Here is an 8,117-nt window from a genome sequence, read left to right as displayed (position 1 = left end):
AAACACACCCACACCCAAACACACCCCCAAAACACACCCCCAAACACACCCACACACACCCCAAAACACACCCCCAAACACACCCACACCCAAACACACCCTCTCACACACATCCCCAAACACACACCCCCACACACACCCCCAAAACACACCCCCAAACACACCCACACCCAAACACACCCTCTCACACACATCCCCAAACACACACCCCCACACACAATCCCCCACACACCCCTTATCTCTGGGGGATAAGGCCGTGCGTCTCACGAACCCACAATCAAATTAACGCGATGAAAAGCTGAAATTCTCTCGTATATACGCAAGTGTTTGTGTAATTAAAACAGACACGGGCGTCCGTTGTGGCGTAGCGTTACGGCCCGTGACGCACTCGCGGGTCGGCCCAGGAGTCGAGATTGTACAGGTTCGAACCCTGGTTGCGACAGTCTGTCCACCACAGACAACCCCAGCTGTTCATCTTTCTCCAAGTGGTGGGTGAATTGGGTACCTGGCTTAGGCTAGGGTATATATGTATATATATATATATATATATATATATATATATATATATATATATATATATATATATATATATATATATATATATATATTTTTATACTATTCGCCATTTCCCGCGATAGCGAGGTAGCGTTAAGAACAGAGGACTGGGCCTTTTTTGGAATATCCTCACCTGGCCCCCTCTGTTCCTTCTTTTGGAAAAAAAAAAAAAAAAAAGAGAGAGGGGAGGATTTCCAGCCCCCCGCTCCCTCCCCTTTTAGTCGCCTTCTACGACACGCAGGGAATACGTGGGATGTATTCTTAATCCCCTATCCCCAGGGATAGTATATATATATATATATATATATATATATATATATATATATATATATATATATATATATATATATATATATATATATATATATATATATTGGAAAGGATAACAATTTTGCGCGTGATCAAGATATTCCTATGAGTCCACGGGGAAAATAAAACACGAAAAGTTCCCAAGTGCACTTTCGTGTAATAATCACATAGTCAGGGGAGACACAAGAGGGGAATATAACAGTCAGTTGATATACATCGAAGAGACGAAGCTAGGACGCCATTTGGTAAACATGTTTACCAAATGGCGTCCTAGCTTCGTCTCTTCGATGTATATCAACTGACTGTTATATTTCTCTCTTGTGTCTCCCCTGACGATGTGATTATTACACGAAAGTGCACTTGGGAACTTTTCGTGTTTTATTTTCCCCGTGGACTCATAGGAATATGTATATATATATATTTTTCTTTCTTTCATACTATTCGCCATTTCCCGCGATAGCGAGGTAGCGTTAAGAACAGAGGACTGGGCCTTTGAGGGAATATCCTCACCTGACCCCCTTCTCTGTTCCTTCTTTTGGGAAAAAAAAAGAAAAACACGAGGGGAGGATTTCCAGCCCCCCGCTCCCTTCCCTTTTAGTCGCCTTCTACGACACGCAGGGAATACGTGGGAAGTATTCTTTCTCCCCTATCCCCAGGGATATATATATATATATATATATATATATATATATATATATATATTGTTATATTACAATTTTATAGTAATTGAACTAAACTGTTAACACACACACACACACACACACACACACACACAGATGTGTGCGCCATTTTCTGTAAATCAATTTACAGCTGTAAACACGACTGGCAGACGAAAATAATCATATCCTCAAGAAATTGCTCCAGGTGAAATGCATGAGTTCATTAATGTCCATCTAATTAAAAATGAGAGAGAGAGAGAGAGAGAGAGAGAGAGAGAGAGAGAGAGAGAGAGAGAGAGAGAGAGAGAGAGAGAGAGAGAGAGAGAGAGAGAGAGAGAGAGAGAGAATGAATCAGGAACGAGTTCAAATGTCTGCCAATATAAGCAGAAAAAATATTGATCGGCCAAGACTCAGCGATGCCTCTTTCTCTCTTGTGTCTCCCCTGATGATGTGATGATTACACGAAAGTGCACTTGGGAACTTATCGTGTTTCATTTTCCCCGTGGACTCATAGGAATATATATATATATATATATATATATATATATATATATATATATATATATATATATATATTATTTTCTTATACATAGTCGCTGTCTTCCGCGTTAGCGAGGTAGCGCAAGGAAACAGACGAAAGAATGGCCCAACCCATCCACATTTATACATTTTTTTTTTTTTTTTTTTTTTTTTTTTATACTTTGTCGCTGTCTCCCGCGTTTGCGAGGTAGCGCAAGGAAACAGACGAAAGAAATGGCCCAACCCCCCCCCCCCCCCATACACATGTACATACACACGTCCACACACGCAAATATACATACCTACACAGCTTTCCATGGTTTACCCCAGACGCTTCACATGCCCTGCTTCAATCCACTGACAGCACGTCAACCCCTGTATACCACATGACTCCAATTCACTCTATTTCTTGCCCTCCTTTCACCCTCCTGCATGTTCAGGCCCCGATCACACAAAATCTTTTTCACTCCATCTTTCCACCTCCAATTTGGTCTCCCTCTTCTCCTCGTTCCCTCCACCTCCGACACATATATCCTCTTGGTCAATCTCTCCTCACTCATTCTCTCCATGTGCCCAAACCATTTCAAAACACCCTCTTCTGCTCTCTCAACCACGCTCTTTTTATTTCCACACATCTCTCTTACCCTTACGTTACTTACTCGATCAAACCACCTCACACCACACATTGTCCTCAAACATCTCATTTCCAGCACATCCATCCTCCTGCGCACATCTCTATCCATAGCCCACGCCTCGCAACCATACAACATTGTTGGAACCACTATTCCCTCAAACATACCCATTTTTGCTTTCCGAGATAATGTTCTCGACTTCCACACATTCTTCAAGGCTCCCAAAATTTTCGCCCCCTCCCCCACCCTATGATCCACTTCCGCTTCCATGGTTCCATCCGCTGACAGATCCACTCCCAGATATCTAAAACACTTCACTTCCTCCAGTTTTTCTCCATTCAAACTCACCTCCCAATTGACTTGACCCTCACCCCTACTGTACCTAATAACCTTGCTCTTATTCACATTTACTCTCAACTTTCTTCTTCCACACACTTTACCAAACTCAGTCACCAGCTTCTGCAGTTTCTCACATGAATCAGCCACCAGCGCTGTATCATCAGCGAACAACAACTGACTCACTTCCCAAGCTCTCTCATCCCCAACAGACTTCATACTTGCCCCTCTTTCCAGGACTCTTGCATTTACCTCCCTTACAACCCCATCCATAAACAAATTAAACAACCATGGAGACATCACACACCCCTGCCGCAAACCTACATTCACTGAGAACCAATCACTTTCCTCTCTTCCTACACGTACACATGCCTTACATCCTCGATAAAAACTTTTCACTGCTTCTAACAACTTGCCTCCCACACCATATATTCTTAATACCTTCCACAGAGCATCTCTATCATGTATACATGTATATACATAAACGTCCACACACGCACATATACATACCTATACATTTCAACGTATACATACATATACATACACAGACATACATATATATACACATGTCCATATTCAGACTTGCTGCCCTCATCCATTCCCGCCGCCACCCCGCCAGATATGACACCTCCCCCCTGCTGTACCTGTATCCTGTACCCCTGATGATGTGTCCAAGACTCTCTCTAACTGGTAGTTATAAACTGACACACTAATGGCCTATTAATGACCCTGGCAGTTAAGAAGTCTAATGGCTTAACCACCTAACAGCCATGAACACAAGGTAGTAGTACAATTCACCTCCCCGTCACATTGCTCTACGTCGAGCAAGTACAAATCAGGCAAATAAAGCATTACACACACACACACACACACACACACACACACACACACACACACACACACACACAAGCTCATGGCAACGCATGAACGCCATGTGATCATGTCCATTGCGTGTGTGTGTTCAATTCGAACGCACCAATTGAACGAGGGCACATACGCTTTAACCCCTCGACCCACATAGGACAAGAATGGGGGGAGGGGAATTCAGGGGGTTCTGGGGGGGTTTGGGGGGTTTTGGGGGAGGGGGAGACTCAGACTTTCCCCCAACCCTCATTTGCATATTCGAAATTAACATCGTTAAATTTTTTTCCTTTTTCCTTTTTTTTTTTTTTAAGAGCTGTATAGAATGGGGGTGGTGGGCTGGTTTCAATGGCGCGCGACATCATGGGGAGGGGGAGATGGGGATGGGGAGGGGGAGATGGGGAGGGGGAGATGGGGAGGGGAAGGGGGAGATGGGGAGGGGAAGGGGGAGATGGGGAGGGGAAAGGGGGGGGACCAGTGATGGTATACCTTTCTACCCCCCCATTATCAAAGGGGGGGCGGATCTGGTCATGGGTGATGGTAGTATTTCCACACCTAGACAAACCCCCCCCCATTAGAGACACCCCTCCATTAGAGACACCCCCCATTAGAGACACCCCCCCATTAGAGACACCCCCCCCATTAGAGACACCCCCCCATTCCTACCATGTGTCCCTTCCCCATCATGGACACGTACCATCACCCATTTCCCTCACCCCCCATTTCACACTCACCATACTTCCTCCAACCCCCCCATAAAAATGGGGTAATTCTACTATATCTCACGCTGCCGCCCCCCCTTTCACCTCACCCACCCCATTATGCCCCATTCCTCTACCATGGTGCAGGAAGGTCGCATCTCCCTTCCCCCAACGCGTATACTCCACCCTTATCGTATGCTTATCAAAAGCACCAATTCTCCTACACATTGTCCTACCTAGATAATGAATCGATTACTTGTGATCGAATAGTCATTTCACTCTTAGGGACGATCCTAGCCTAGCAGTTAGCGTCTCCGCTCACAACGCATGAAGTCCTGGGTTCGAATCCTGGCTGTTGGAGGGTATTGTGCGTTCTATGGAAGTGTGCGTTCCCGTGCACTATATTCGGGTACATATACCTCCACGTTTGTACAGTAAGGTTCTGTAAAATGCTAACTACTGGTAATGTGAGCCTGATGGGATTTGACCGGTGTAGACCCCGTTGCTCATGGATGTGACACGAAGGGTATTGGTTTACTTGTAATCGAACAGTCATTTCCCCTTATTAGGGGTGATTGTAGCCTAGCAGTAGCGTTCCCGCCCATCACGCAAAAGTTCCCGGGTTCGAATCCTGGCTGTTGGAGTGTTTATGTGATATATATATATATATATATATATATATATATATATATATATATATATATATATATATATATATATATATTACAAGCTGGAAAGCCACGCAAGTCACAATAATTCGCAGGATAATCCTCTGGAAATATTACGATAATCTCCGAGCGATGATTCTCGACGATAATCGCTGAGCCAGCGGCTCGTGACCCCCGGGTGACCTATGAAGCATCAATGACCATTGCAGTAAAGGTCGCTGTTAATATGCTACATCTACCTGAGAGTCGACCTAAAGGTCTGGTGTGCATAACCTCTTACGACCTTTCCAGTCCAAAGGGACGACCCCCCTTGAGCGTGATAGGACGACCCCCCTTGAGCGTGATAGGACGACCCCCCTGAGCGTGATAGGACGACCCCCCTTGAGCGTGATAGGAAGACCCCCCTGAGCGTGATAGGACGACCCCCTTGAGCGTGATAGGACGACCCCCCTTGAGCGTGATAGGACGACCCCCCTTGAGCGTGATAGGACGACCCCCCTGAGCGTGATAGGACGACCCCCCCTTGAGCGTGATAGGACGACCCCCCTGAGCGTGATAGGACGACCCCCTTGAACGTGATAGGACGACCCCCCTTGAGCGTGATAGGAAGACCCCCCTGAGCGTGATAGGACGACCCCCCTTGAGCGTGATAGGACGACCCCCCTGAGCGTGATAGGACGACCCCCACCTGAGCGTGATAGGACGACCCCCCCCTTGAGAACGACCAATCAATCAACACACCTTGCCGGCGTGGCTTCTTGCTCTCGGAAGGAACAGAGAGAGAGAGAGAGAGAGAGAGAGAGAGAGAGAGAGAGAGAGAGAGAGAGAGAGAGAGAGAGAGAGGTGGGGCAGAGGGGGAGCTGTGGCTACTACTAAGAGAAAAGGGATTGTTCTGTCCCCACGTCTCTGCTATTACGTTTCCAATGTCGCGCGCGGTACGAGAAAAGGTTTCCCTCAGATGTTTCGTCTCTCTGAGGTAGATTACAGCAGTCCCTTTTTGTCGTGGGTGTGACGCGTTCACGAAGTTACCGTCATAGACAAAGAGTTCGGCCAACGAATACCTGGACTTTAGCGGACTCTTTCCTTCATCGTTAAGAAATTATGAATGTGTATAATGAATCAATAGCATTCATCCAGCCACAATGATAGAAAGAGATCCCCTACAGCTGTATCAAAGTCTCTGGACTATTAGGTAGGAGTTCAACAAGCGATCATCAACCAGAACCATCTACCGTCCTTTAGTCTTTCTCGCCGCGCTGCCGACGCGAAACACACCCACCTTCCCTGGAACCGGGTTTTACCGCCTGGGTGGGTGCGTGTATGTGTTGAGGGTGGGTTGGGGAGGTGGTGTGGGGGTGTGGGAAGGAAGGAAGCGGAGTGGGGGGTGGGTGGGTTGGTCGTGGTAATGTGTGGGGCGTGCGTGCCCGGTGCCTGCCTTGGAAGGTTTGGCCAGCGGTGGTCGGAGGGACAATGAGGTGGTCACCACTCCATCACCCTCACTGGAAACATAGGTTCCAATCCTGATGTGGGATCGACCTCCCACTTGCCCGTCCGAGATAACACACACACACACACACACACACACACACGTCTAGAACTCCTTTCCACATTATATATACATACATATATATATATATATATATATATATATATATATATATATATATATATATATATATATATATATATATATATATATATATATATTTTTTTCTTTAATTTTCCAAAAGAAGGAACAGAGGGGGCCAGATGAGGATATTCCAAAAAAGGCCCAGTCCTCTGTTCCTAACGCTACCTCGCTAACGCGGGAAATGGCGAATAGTTTAAAAGAAAAGAAAGATATATATATATATATATATATATATATATATATATATATATATATATATATATATATATATATATATATATATATATTATCTCATCTCTCTCTCTCATCTCTCTCTCTCTCTCTCTCTCTCTCTCTCTCTCTCTCTCTCTCTCTCTCTCTCTCTCTCTCTCTCTCTCTCTCATCTCTCTCATCTTTCTTCCAGCTGCGTCTCAGGTCATAACATATTGTCAAAGCAAGCTTCGCTCCATCACCCCGTCATTGCTAGAAAGAAATCGACCAGTTCCCCCCTTAACTCCCTCCACGTCCCAGCTGAGCAACAGAAAACGCGAGGGATGCAATATATATATATTTTTTTTTCTTTAATTTTCCAAAAGAAGGAACAGAGGGGGCCAGATGAGGATATTCCAAAAAAGGCCCAGTCCTCTGTTCCTAACGCTACCTCGCTAACGCGGGAAATGGCGAATAGTTTAAAAGAAAAGATATATATATATATATATATATATATATATATATATATATATATATATATATATATATATATATATATATATATATATATTATCTCATCTCTCTCTCTCATCTCTCTCTCTCTCTCTCTCTCTCTCTCTCTCTCTCTCTCTCTCTCTCTCTCTCTCTCTCTCTCTCTCTCTCTCTCTCATCTCTCTCATCTTTCTTCCAGCTGCGTCTCAGGTCATAACATATTGTCAAAGCAAGCTTCGCTCCATCACCCCGTCATTGCTAGAAAGAAATCGACCAGTTCCCCCCTTAACTCCCTCCACGTCCCAGCTGAGCAACAGAAAACGCGAGGGATGCAAAAGACACCTGCACATTTGGATGTTTCAGAACATTAATTTCTCCTCGTAATTTCTCAGGCGCTTCACATGTTGTGTAAGACATCGCTAGCTGTCCACAGGAGTTCTAAAAGTACCACTTCAAACGCCCATATTTACATAATTTACATAAGATATTTCCATTTTTCTTATATCTTCGTCTCTCATATATCTTTCCCCTTATATATATATATATATATATATATATATATATAT

The sequence above is a fragment of the Panulirus ornatus genome, chromosome 7, assembly GCF_036320965.1.
Source record: "Panulirus ornatus isolate Po-2019 chromosome 7, ASM3632096v1, whole genome shotgun sequence".
Classification (NCBI taxonomy): Eukaryota; Metazoa; Arthropoda; class Malacostraca; order Decapoda; family Palinuridae; genus Panulirus; species Panulirus ornatus.
The sequence above is the reverse complement of the archived record's forward strand: the minus strand, read 5'-3'. Positions refer to the sequence as shown.